Raw genomic sequence first — 13,538 nt, forward strand, 5'->3', positions numbered from 1 at the left:
CACTGCAGGCCCAATATTTTCTGTACAGCTCCAGAGATGGTGCCACCATCCATTATTCAAAGGTCTCTGCTGCAAACCAAAGGTGTCCTGGTAAATAAAGATTTTTGGACTCATTACAAGGTGAGTCATGTTTGAGTTTCCAGCTGTCACAGGTAACTGAGTTATTAATTCTTAAAATATTTTTGCTCTTTGCCTGTTATTCAGAGTCAAGGAGAGAAAAAAAAAAATAATCTTTGCTACGAGTCACAGGGAGAAGAGGGAAAAGAAATTCATTGTAAATAATCAGCTGCTCCTGGGAGACAGAGACACTGCACTGTGCCAAGTCAAATTAATCCCAGACACAAAGATGTGACTAAAGCTTTAAAACCGAGATCAAGCAGGAAAATTAAACAGATCACTTAGAAAAAAAAATAAAAATAACTCCATTCAGAACTGTGTTTTACACACAGTGTCTAAAATTCCGAGTTTTTGCAGAGGAAAATGCTCTTCACTGGAATTCCTGGAGCCAAAAAACAAGCGAGTGCTGACAAGGAGCCTGCAGAATGCAGATGGGCTTTCTCAAGTCTTGTTTTAAGCAAATGCACCAAAATTCTGCTGAGAAAAGCCAACAAAATCTGGTTTTAAAAGATCTGAAACAGAATCCGAAGCGAAGTGAACTGCATTCATATTGAAATCAGCGGTGGGAAATAAAGGATTTTAAAAGAACAACTTTTCTTTAGCCCAAATTTGCAGTCTGGTCTCATCTCTCCACTCCAACCTTTCTTTATCACGTTTTTCAGTTTGACTCCTTTATATAAAAACCTGTGGATTTGAACACAGGATGTCAAGCTCGGCTCTGACGGGACTTAATTAACTTCCACAGGGCCTGGTCATTAGAAAACACTTAGATATTGTTGCAAATTTACATAGTGCTGGACAAACACAGAAGGCAACAGATTTCCTACCTGGAAGCAACACAAATAAAGCCATCAATAGCCAGGATAATCAGGGTATGGTGTGACCTGGCAGCTGCAGAAATTCAGTATCACTAAGGGCAAAAAGAGGCAGGAGATTGAGAGAAGTGAACTAAAAATCAGAGTTTATACACAGGGGCTCAGTGCTTTAAAGCTTCACAAACAAGGAGTTTAACAAATAGGACAGAAAAACACTCATGCAGAAGAAAAGCTACCAAATATTACACCTAAATATTGAAAGGAAGCTTTTGTTCAACTCATTTCTTTTGCTCTATAAGGGATATTAGAACTCTGACAACTGAGAAAGGCATTCTGGCAATAATAAAGAGGCAAAAACGAGTAAAATACTATGTGAAAAGTGAAAAAAATGATCACTGAGAAAGATGAGATCTCGCTCTCTTCCAGGTCAGAGCCTAATTTGTTTGGGCAAGAGAGACAAAAAGACAGATTTAGATATTAGAAGCCAATACAGTGCTGGTTAAAGGCAGGGAAGATCTACCCACAAGCAGGACTGAAGTCACAGCCCTGTACACTTAAATACAGCAAGAGAGGATTCACTGAAAGCATTTGCTCCCTCCCTGAGATATTCAACATATGGGCAAGAAAAGCCAGGGATGGCCAGAACTGCATCACCCATGGCAAAGCTTTTAGAAAAAAACAAAGACACCACCTAAACACACACATAAACCACCTCAGCAGCATCATGTGAGCTATTTAATGAGCCCACACACAAGCAGGGATGATAAAAAAAATGATTTAAAGAAGGGGCAATTCGTGGGACTAAATTGCTTCTCACCTTTCCATGCCATCCTAAAACCCTGCAGGATTTTTCTTCATTAAAGTTCAGATCCCGTTCTTTTGCTTTCCATGAAAATTTGATCACAGCTCATCCTGAGATTATGAAAAACCCAGGCACAAGGTCACCTTGGCACTGTAGCTGCTCTGTGTAGCTTTATTTTTATTAGTATTTGGGAGTTTATCTGCACATGCAAGCAAATACATCTTCCAGACACCCTGAAAGGCAGCAGTGGCAGCTCTTCATTTTGTTTGTCATTCCCTACTCCCACAGCAGTGAAATTTCTGGGCACCTTGCCAAATTATATTTAATTAAAAGCCACCCTGCTTCTGATTCTTTAGTAACTTGGTTACCAGCTCCATCGACCACTTAGGCAGGGAAAGGAATTTAATATAAAACTGCTTTTCTATTGTGTTTACAGTGTAAGTGCAGTTTGCTTTAAAAACACAGAGAAGTGAAACAGAGGAAAAGTTAAGACAGAAAAATCAATGGAACTTATTAATGCTGTGCAAATGCTATTTATTTTAGTTTATCATCTGGCAAAGCAAACTGCTTTCTTCAGGAAAGAGGCAGTTCTCCCAGAGTACCTCAATAACTACTTAGTCTTAAAATACTAAATAACAGCACCTCTGATAATCTCTGATAATCTGTCAATTCCTGTGCTGAAGCTTGATATCAAAAAGAAGGAAAAAGAGGATCTTTGATTTAAAGGGCTAGGAATGCACCAGTTCTTTTTATTTCAAGGTTGGGGCTGCTCTTTTTTTTTTTTAAATGGTAGAAAAACATCTCAGCAGCTTCTGCTCATGGTTTTGAACCCCTGACATCATATCAAAACTGGTGATTTGCCTCTCTGATAACCTGAGTGCAGCGGGATTTCTAACCCACAAAGCCACCTGCAGAAGACTCGCTGCAGCAGCCAAAGCAACTCCGTGATGGTTTTTCCCTGAAACTGGTAATGCAAAGTGAATTTTAACAGCCCAAATCTGAGAAAAAAATAAAGAGAACCAACACAGGTGATACTCCAAGAGGAGCTGGTGCTGTGTTTTCCATCCTAACCCCAAGTGAAGAAAAATATTATGTGACAGGGTTGGGGACAACACACAACCAGCAGCTCAGATGTTCTCTCGTCTTTACTGCAAAACGCTTTTTAAAAACGCCCAAACACTTACAATTTAAGTTTTAAATACTATCAGAAAGATCATAAAACATCCCAAAATCCACAGAACTCATCGGAAAAAACCAGAATAAAAGAAGGGGCCGTTCCTGCATCCCACAGCGCTGAACGCACGCTGATACCATCAGGCCACACTCGTGCTCGCCCCAAGTCCAAATTCCAGCAGTGCTTCCTCAGCATTTCCTAATCCTGCCATGAATCAGCGAACATTTCACGGTCCTGAACCTGGATAAACTGGGAGAACAATCAGGGAGGAGAAACTCTGTCAAACACGGCAGCAGAAAGCTGAGCAGAGAGAGTAAATCTGTTTATTCCTGTGCTGCACAGCGCTGGCAGGCTCGGAGCTGGTGGAATTGTACAGCTTGCTCAGTGGGGATGGTTCTCACAGAGAAAACATCACTGTGCAGTGAAAAGTCATTTTTGCAAAGCAGAGAGTATTTTATTTTTAACCACAGCCTATGACTCTGATTTAGCTACGTTTCATCTCTCAGCTTGGAAAGTCGAGCCTCACTTCAGCCCTGTGGCTTATAAAAGGAAGGCAAATTTTAGGAACTGAAAAAGAATTCAGAAGGTTGTTTTCAACAATTTCTCCCTTCCGAGCTCTTCGCCTCACGCAGGAGATACGTGGGGGATAAACCCAAAAAGAACACAGAGATAAGCCATGTGAACTTGCAAAAACATGTAACAACAGGTTTTTTTTTGGTGTGAGTTTGTTTGTTTGTTTGTTTAGATTCAAGAGCTCAATTTACTCACACAGAGACACGAATGGGCTCATCAGCCCCAAAGTTCACTTTTCCCTGTCAATTTTCAGCAAATATTTGTGTCTATTTACAGCATGTTTCCAACACCAATAAAAGCACATACAATGACCCCAAAGTTCATTTTTCCCTGTCAATTTATACCAAATATTGTTATGTGTTTATTTACAGCATGTTTTCAAAACCAGAGGCCTAAAAACAAGTACGCTGACCCCAAAGTTCACTTCTCCCCTTTCAATTTTCACCAAATATTCTGATGTGCACATTTAGAGCATCTTTTCAACACCGAGGGCCTAAAAATGGGCTCATCGACCCCACAATTCACTTTCTGCCCCTCAAATATTCAAATATTCACCAAATATTCAAACGTAAATATTTGCAGCGTGTTTTCAACACCAAGGGCCTAAAAGTGGGCCCATCAACCCCAGAGTTTACTTTTCCCCCTCAAGTTTCACCAAATATTATGTGTTTATTTACAGCATGTAAATACTCTTATGTGAATATTTATAGCAAAAGCAAAAGGCCTAAAAATGGACTCAACAGCACCAAGAGGTCACTTTTCCCCCTTCAATTTTCACCAAATATGCAGATTTCAAAACCAAAGGCCTAAAAATGAGTGCAATGACCCAAAAGTTCGCTTCCCCCCTCAGTTTTCACCAAATATTTTTATAAAATTAAAAAAAAAAAATTTAGCCTCGTTACACCTGGTGGCAATGGCTGCCTTTTTGTAAACTTTTCTTAAAAATCAGGTAGAGAAGAGCTGTTGTGTCCAGAACGCACTTTTATGAACATGCAGAAAAAATAATCCCACTCACAAATCCCACCCCAACCCACATTTACTTGAGATTCTTTGCTCTACCTTAAGTGAACATAAATTATCAAGGAAATAAAAACCAGAAACCCAGTACCAGACAGAAAAGATCTTGCAAGACACTGCTATAAATGCAAGAAAAGTCGTGTGATAGGAAAAAAAATGCAAATTTTTAGCTGGCCTATTTGGACGGACAATCAAAAAGCAAACACAGATGTACTTGGCACCCTGAACAGAAATAAACCCAGGAGCTCACAAATTTCACATCTCAACAAAATGTGACCAGCCCTTCCTATTTTTATTTCTTTTAAATGACCTCTTTATGACTCGTGAAGGTAAAAAGAAAAAAAGCTTTGAGCCACATTTGGATACAATCAGAGCTAAGAAAACCAGTGCTGGGATATTTTTTTTTTTACTTTTTTTTTTTCCCCTCCACAAATCTGTAGGCTTCCTCCTACTCAATTAGTTTCTGTTTGCACGCAGTATGAAGTATGCTTTTATTCTTGTTAAAAATATGACAGGCTACCTTTTAAACTGCAAAAATCAGTGTATTGAGTGTACTGCTCAGGAAACGAGCGGCAGTCTCTCTCATGAGCAGTTTCTGCCCAGCAAAAAACACTGAAAATTAAATAACGCTGAAAATTAAAGCAGGAATAACTAGAAAATCATCAACACGATTTTGGTGACTGAAAAAGAACGTTTCACATTTGTAAGTTAAAATGCAAATCAACCTTAAGAATTGTTCCTGCGCTGTACTTATATTGTATTCTCTATTTCTAATGTCACTAATTTACCCATCAAACCACATTTTGAAATGTGTCCTCAATAGAACAGCAGCTAATTCATTTTTAGTTCTATAGAAATCTCCCAGTATAAAGCTTATTGCACAGCCTGATTTGATTTTTTTTTATGGAAAAAACCCTGAAAAACGATTATCCAGTTCCTCAAGTACACTGTTGTAACTGATACAATCAATAAACACCACTGAAATAAGGTGCAACACTTTCACAGGGGGTTTGTTTGATTATTATTTCAGTGATTGCACCAATCCTGCAAACAGGAGGAGCCCATCACCTGTATGGATTAGATACCGGTCAGTATATCCATTTATTGGTTTATTTTCCAGAATCCAGCTGGACAACATTCTCCCTCACCTAGAGTACGAAGCTGGTCAGATATTGTTAGGTATTCCCTCTAAAACAATGTGTAAGGGGATGACCCAGCTGAGATGAGGCTTCACCACCACAAAGACCAAAAAATATACCAATAAACGTTTGAGGCAACAGCTGTAACGGGGTGGACCACCAAAAATAACCTCCCAGCATCTAAAAGCTGATGTGGAACTGCTTTTTTTTGTTCATGTTGTGCAACACTTCCTTTAGATACGGCAAAATCCCTTTGGTTCGAAGTGAAATCCTAAATATTGCTGCACATTTGCAGCTCCAGAGCCTGCAGTGAACACCAGGAACAAGGCTTATTTCCCCAAAACGGGGGAGAAACATCCTGCCCTTCTCCTCCTCTATTTACCCAAGGAGTGAGCCATAGATAGAGCTGCCTGCTTCCCTGGATCACATCCTTCTTTCCTTTCTCCCTTCCTTTTTTTTGGGAATGTAGGCAGGACTAGCAGGCAAAAGGCCTTTATCTGTAAGAACAAGTCAACTTGTGTGTGTAGGGGCTGGCACTGAATAATCATTTGTGGCAGACTCGACTTCAACATTCTCTGTAGGGTTGTTTGTTTTTGTGGGGTTTTTTTCAAGCTGTCAACACATCCTGGTTTATCCAGGTCTGAAAGCAAAAACTTCCAAGGCTGGAAGGAGGAAGAAGGGAGTACAGTTTTTAAAACCAGTTAAGCACACACCGACTGGACCTTTAAAATAATCCTCTAAAACAAACAGGCCAAGAAGCTCTGCCCAGTTTACATTATATCCATCTAAGAAAGTCCTGAATGTCAGGCAGGGAACCTGGATCCCTGGGAGCAGGGATTGCTCCAGAATGGAAAGGATGACAGGCTGCTCCTGCAAAACTACATTTAAGCACTTCTGCAGCGTTCACAAATTATGTATTTTAATTTTAATTATTGAACAGTGAATAAAATGAGCTTTACCTTTTTTTTTTTTTTTTTAATTTAATGAGTGGAGACCTTTTCAACAGTTAAAATTAAGGTAACATGATCTGAGAAACATGAAAAGGAAGAATAACTTCTCAAACTTAAAATACAGAGTCACACATCACCCAAACCACTGTGCAATTACTGTGCAGAGGGTGCAATCACACCTTTGTTTTTTGAAGTCCAGCAGAGGAAAGGAGTAAAAACTCCCACAAATTCCCTCTGTGTGCCCAACATTTGAAAACCAGCTGAACTACCTGAACTGCAGAAAATTTAATCAGCTGAATTCACCAACTGAACTAAGCAAGGGATGAAACTCTACATACCTTTATTTCTGTGTCGACTATTTCTTTACACCAGCATTTTCTTTCCAATTACATTCTCAGGCAAAGCAGCCATTGCTGGTTTTCCCTAATTTTGATTGTAACAGAGAAGGTGTTTATTGGGTAAAGAAGCAGAGTTATGCTGGAATACAAAGTTTTTTTGAAGTAATGGCTCCAAAAAAAAGGCAGATCTAGAGAAAGTGCAAATAGAAGCCAAAAGAAAGTTGAGACAAATGGATTTTAAGTTGTTTATGGCCTGCTAGAAAACCTGAGGAAGGAATGATGGGTGATGCTCATCCACCAAGTATTTGCCTTCTTACCTAAAAGCTCTGGGGAGTTAAAAATAACCCAAACAAACACCACCCAGCACATAATCCAGAGCCATCTCCAGCAGTGTTTGCAAACCAGGATGCATTTATTTCCCTCACTCCCCAGGAATTGGTACCATCCCAAAAGCTGGAAGCAAGGGCAGGAGAAGAACAAGGCACAGCCACATTACCAGGGAACTGGGAAAACAGAGCGGGACAAACAGCCAAGGAGGTGGTTGAGGCAGGACCTGGGCTGTCAAAACAGTCATGAGAATGAAAACACATCCTTCCCAAGGGATGCAGTTTGGGAATCAACACGCTCCCAGATTTTCCAAGCTTAAAAGGAAGCAGGACCTCACCAACCTCACTGAACTCCAGTTAGCCCGGGAGGTTGGAAGAGGTGACCTCCAGGAATCTCTTCCACCCAAAGAACTCCGGGATGAACATGAGATGCATACGAGGCATGGAAAACTAAGAAATAAGAAGTCTTCCTCTTGGTCCCCCAGGACAAGACATAAGAAAAGACACACATGAAAAAGGAACCTCAGAAAGATGTGGAAAAGACTCCATAGGGTATTGGTGGCTCAGAGTTATGACTCAGCTACTGCAAGTTTCCACTTGGTTTATTTTTAAAGCCTTGAGTTGTGACTTTCCTGCCCCCTTAAATCACGGGGAGGAGAAAAGCAGCTCTTGGGAAGGACAAGTGTTTGGATTGAATGTGTTAGAAAAGAGATGAAATGCTGAAACAGTCCAAAAAAAATTCCAAGCACACACACACAAACTGCAGTAGGGATAACTCCTGGATAACTCCACGGGTTGAAAGATCCTGATTCCACTGGAACTGAAAGGCCAAGCCAAAAGGAGCAGCCCCGAAAAAAGAATGCTTTTCATCCGAAAGCAGAACCACTTCCAAGGATCCGAATTCCAGGCAGTGGATGCTTGGGAGAGCAGTAATCGGAAAGAAAAATAAGGGCTAAAAGCAGCCTAAGAGAAACTTGCTTGCATCAGTTCAGCAAAACATGGAGTTTCTTCATGAAGGGCTCTCTTTGTAGGAACAGCGTAAATCTAAGCTTAGCAACCCCTTTATAAGGAACTCGATGTTTTCACTGAAAATAGAAGCTGACAGTCCTCCTCTGTTCTTAGGGAAATATTATTTTAACCTAAAGAATTCCATAAAAAGTGGAGCAGATAGCTTGGCATTTTTAAAAGGCTGCCTTTAAAAGTTCTTTTTCAGTGGACTAATAACTGCAGTACAGGACATTTTAATTTTTCTTTGAACAGAGCAGCCAGTGAGACAAGACCTAAATCAGATATCTGACTTTTTTTCCCCCCCTTGCTCTAAGTGCTGCCATGTGTTTCTTGGAGATGAGAAAGTACACGAAGGACTCAAAGCAAAATCTCCATAAAAAGAGAAGGTCAACGATAATATTGTTGGAAACGTCGCTCATGGACACCCCAAGCCTTTGTTCCATGGAAAGCATATTATATTAAATGTTAAAGGGACGTTTAATATCGAGAATTCTAAAGAGCTTCTTGTTTGGGGGGTGGAAAAACGGGAACGTGCACCACGAGCTTGAAGTGTGACAAGTGCAGAATGGTATCAATAATCCCATTATAACACCTGATTTGTCAAACTTGTCTCTACAAGTTATTGTAAAATCCACAATAGTTGTTCCCAACCATTTCTGAGATGGAGCAGATCCCTCTTTGTGGCCTTCACGGCCACTGATTTCCATGCTTTGTTGGGAAGAATGGCCTGAATAGCTACAGAGCCCTCCAGTTCATTTTCTTCTCCCCCTCCCCATGGATATCCTGGTGCTCTGAATGGGGAATAGAATCCAAAGGTAGCACCAGGCAGGTGTTTCCTTTCTGGAGCCAGTAAGTTGTGGTGATTATGCACCATCATGGCTCAAAGGCCCGAGCCAGGACATCAATATGCATGATCTGATGTCAGGCAGGGACCGGGAAAGGGATGGATCCTCTCCCAAAACACGGAAAAATCTGTCGTGCCGAGATTTAAGGCAAACCAACAGACCGGTCTGGGCTCCAGGTGTGTCTGAAATCCACAGGCATCCACACATTCCACACCAAGGAGAGCAGATTTTTCAGGAAGAGGGCAAGGAACAAAAAAATCTTGCAGTGATTACTCATTAACAAACAGGTTAGGAAGCCCAGGTTTTCCTCCCTTAGTGAATCCAAACCAGTAATTCAGAGAACATCAGCAATTATCCAAAGGAAATATCCTAAACTGAGTCATAGAATCATGGAATGGTTTGAGTTGGGAGGGACCTTAAAGATCATCCAGTGCCACCCCTTGTCATGGGTAGGAACACCTTCCATTAGCCCAAGTTACTCCAGCCTGGCCTTGGACACTTCCAGGGATCCAGGGGCAGCCACAGCTTCTCTGGGCAACCTGTGCCAGGGCCTGCCCACCCTCACAGCCAGGAATTCCTTCCCAATATCCCACCTATCCCTGCCCTCTGGCAGTGGGAAGCCATTCCCTGTGTCCTGTCCCTCCATCCCTCCATCCCTTGTCCCCAGTCCCTCTCCAGCTCTCCTGGAGCCCCTTTAGGCCCTGGAATAAAAAATAGGTAAAATTGAAAAACTGAAAAAAAAAAAAAAAAAGGAAAAAGAAAGGAAAAATTGGGAAAAAAAAAAAGAAAATTAAAAAACCTAACAGAAATGACTACTAAAAAGTCACTTGTTGGGTTTTCAGGGCAGGCACCTCAAGTATTTTTCCTGACGCTCCAGCAATTCTGTAGCTCCACAGAGGGAAGAAGACCTGGATACAACCCTGACACCTCCTCCCCTCCCAGCCTGCTCTCAGGCTGTGTTTGCCAAGTAGAAGCTCTTTGGCCACACAGGATTTCTGAACCCACCTAGGTGACTGTTTTCCATGCTGAGGGTTCCATTTCCAGAGCTCTCCAGCACCATTCCCAAGTTTCCCAGCTGTTCCTGTTCCAAGCGCTCCCCATCCTCCTGCTCTCATGGTTAATGCAGCAATAAATCAGTGTATTTTCAAGAGTTTAGTCTTGTTTCTGTTCTACCAGAGACTTATATTTGGCTAAAATTCCCCCAATTTCGCTAATCCCTAATTAGGTAAATATTACCACCTTTCCAGCCTCCACAAGATAAAAGACAAATCAATTAATTAAAAAAAAAAGAGTCACAGCACAAGGGAATAAGAAACAGGGGGGAAATCTCTTCTTTTAACCCTTACAATTTTAATCCACTGCAAAATTGCTAAAAAGGCCACTAACTGTGAAGTGAAACATCCTGTCAGAGCGTGGGTAAAAGAAACCATCAGCTTCTATTTTTGATTTTAAGCACTAGAAAACCAGTATATTTGGGTACTGCAGCCCCAAAAATGTTGGTTAGGTCCATAAAATAAATTATAGGTTATATTTATTTATGAAATGAGTGGTTTATATATGAAGTGTGTATATATATACATGTTATCTAGACAAAAATTGCTACAGGAATATTGCAATGTTATAGAAAATATCTATGTACAGACTCTGATGTCTGGAAATAAGTGGGTTTTTCAAGGCTGGTGAGACACGTGGTGAGGAAAAGGGGTGAAGGTGCTCATGTTATATCTGCTTTAAATCCACCTTTCCTCTTGTTCCACCTCTGCTCTGACCCTCTGCCATCACTTTAATCTTAATTTTCAGGCTCTTCCTCATCACTGCCATCAATGTACATCAGTCCCAGCCTCCACACAGGGAATGTGGGAATGGAAACTCCCCTCCCTTTTCTTTTCTCCCTATTTTAAAACGTTTTAAATGTATTAAGTTTCTCATCGCCACAGCCACAGCAATCAACACCGAGGCCACTCTCTCTGATCCCAGATAAGATAATTGCTTTTCCTGAGCACCCAGGTCTCCTCAGTGCTAATTTAACCTCCAGAAAACACCGAGAAGAGGAAAAAACCCTAATAATTATTGCCTTTAAAAAGAAAAAAACGAGCAGAAACCTCTACACGAGCCTCACTCCAAATGCAGCAGCTCATGGAATGGGCTTTCCCACCTTTTTTCTACCCCATCAACGCCTTAAAGTTGAGGTTCTGCAGTTAAAAACCCATTAACATGCTCGGAAATGAGGAGGTTATTTGCAAATTCCACGGGGCTGATTGCCTGGAATCATCATTTACTCGGAAACAATGATAATGAAACATCAAGCAAAGACGACAAGGAAGGTCACCTGAGTGTTCCCAGCACTCAACACCAAGAGGAAAAGACTGGTCTCTCCAATAAAAAATACAAAATATGTACAGCACAGAGGTAATTATGATCTCAAAAAAAAAAATAAAAATCCCCAAACCCCAACATTTTACTTATTAAAGTGCTGGGCAAAGCAGTTTTTTTTGGTAGGTAGCAGCAAAAGCACACCTTCAACAAGCTGTTCTTTCACCTGAACAAGGATCCTCAGCCTCTGATTCCAGCTCGTTAATCACGGAGAGCAGCTCGTAATAACAATATAAAATTGCAATTTAAATGCTATCACCGGGCACGCTGTTTAGTGGGAAATGAGAGCTCTCGGTTGTGAATATTAAGGTGAGCCTTTAATTGTGTATTAAATAATGCAGCACAGAAAACACAAGTGGAAGAGCTGAGCCCAGAGTCTCAACTGGTCTAGGAAAGTGCAGAACTTGGATACACTGGATGCTTCTCCCATTTATTCCAACCTCAAAAAATCCAGGAAAGAACCCTCTGGGGACAGACAATAGCCAAAAAAAAACCAAAACCCCAACGTGGATGACAAAAGGTACAACAAGGTGAAAACACTCTGTAAAGGAACTCCTCGACCAAATAAGACACAGGGAAATTTAAACACAGGTCCTGTCATTCCTGCCATCCGCTCACAGCACTTCCCATGTAATTAGGGGGAAGTTCTAAACACTGAGCTGGTGTTTCACTTCGCCTTTGGACAGGTTCTCCTGCTCCCAACAACAGCCCTCTGTGTTTGGGAACTTGGCACCCACGTGCAGGGCAGCGAGACACAATTTTGTTTTTAAAAAACAGCAAAGCTTGCAGTTCTGGGAAAACTTATTTTCCCTGTCCACCCTTCCACTCCTTTTAATGTGCCAAAACCAAGAATATTCTACATTCCTAAAGGCATTTATTTGGATAGAACCCGTGAAAAAAGGTTTGACTGAGAACTTCCAGCTCCCTTTATCACCGGTTTTAAAGGAACATCCCAGCATTGCTGAACGCCACTTCCCATTTCTTTCGAGCACGACTCGTCTCCCGCCCCCCCCAAAAAAGGCTTGACAGGCAGTTTTATTACCCCCCTCCAGAACAGAAATCCTTTTAGAGGCCCTGGAAGAACCATCCCACATTGTCCTGGAGCTCCTCAGCAATCCAAGGAAGCGATCCCACAAGCCTTCATTCATCCCAGCGAGCCATTCAGTGGCTCTCAAACGACGCAGCTGCATTGCTGGAAAGCTCTGGGAGGGGGGGTTTAAACCCAAGGAGCTGAAAGCCTCACTTGTTTTAAGCCTGAGCCTTCCAAAGCTGAGAACATAATTATTTTTCCAACTTATCAAGACTATTCCCTAAATGCAGCGACTGTTGTGTCTCTGCGTGTAAAAGACGCTCCCGGTGTCTTCACCGAGAAATGAATTCAAACCGAATTTAAATTCTCTGCATCGCTGCGAAGATCACGGAACACCTACTTTTGAGCCCGGCTTCAGGAGGCACAGATATTGATCCTGCCACTGAAAAATCCCTGTATTCAATCCAATCAAGCTCACCTGCTGATGGAATCGATATATTCCAACGCGCGTTCCCGTCCAGTGAAAAACTGGAGCACCAATAACTCGCAGAATGTCGTCAGTGAGAGGATTAAACCTAGCACAAATTTCCCTTGGTTTGCAAAGCGTTCTCAGCTGAGTTTGGGGGCAGAAAAACCAGCCCTAAAAACCTGCCCATGGCAGACACAGAAATCCTCTTTACTGCCAGAAGATCTAACCCCCAGCACACGTTTGCTCTGTTGTTTTGAGGGTGATGCAGCACTAAAAGGATTTTTAACATGACATCCTAAAACTCCCCTTAGACCCAGCCTAGTGCCAGGCTGTGCTCCCACATTTCCCTTCTGCCACTGCCCCAACACCAACATCAGGCACATATCTCCAGTTGTATTTACTGGATATTGAGCTCCCCGAGCTCAGATTTTATTCCACCTTTAATCTATTCTAAAATAAATTAATGTCTTTTTAATCTTCAGCTCCAAGAGCCTTTCCTGTAAATTAAACTGGCGGCTGCCCCTTATTAGATGCTCTTCAATTTTGGAACCAGGGAGAAAAA

The 13,538-nt window shown here is 41.6% G+C and overlaps 1 protein-coding gene across 2 annotated transcripts in view; it reads right to left on the bottom strand.

Annotated features, from left to right (window-relative positions):
• FCHSD2 (FCH and double SH3 domains 2) overlaps nucleotides 1–13,538 on the bottom strand; it is a 111,862-nt gene that overhangs the window by 72,425 nt on the left and 25,899 nt on the right. The window lies entirely within an intron of this gene.

The sequence above is a fragment of the Myiozetetes cayanensis genome, unplaced genomic scaffold (assembly GCF_022539395.1).
Source record: "Myiozetetes cayanensis isolate MyiCay16 unplaced genomic scaffold, myiCay2020 scf5-8, whole genome shotgun sequence".
NCBI lineage: Eukaryota > Metazoa > Chordata > Aves > Passeriformes > Tyrannidae > Myiozetetes > Myiozetetes cayanensis.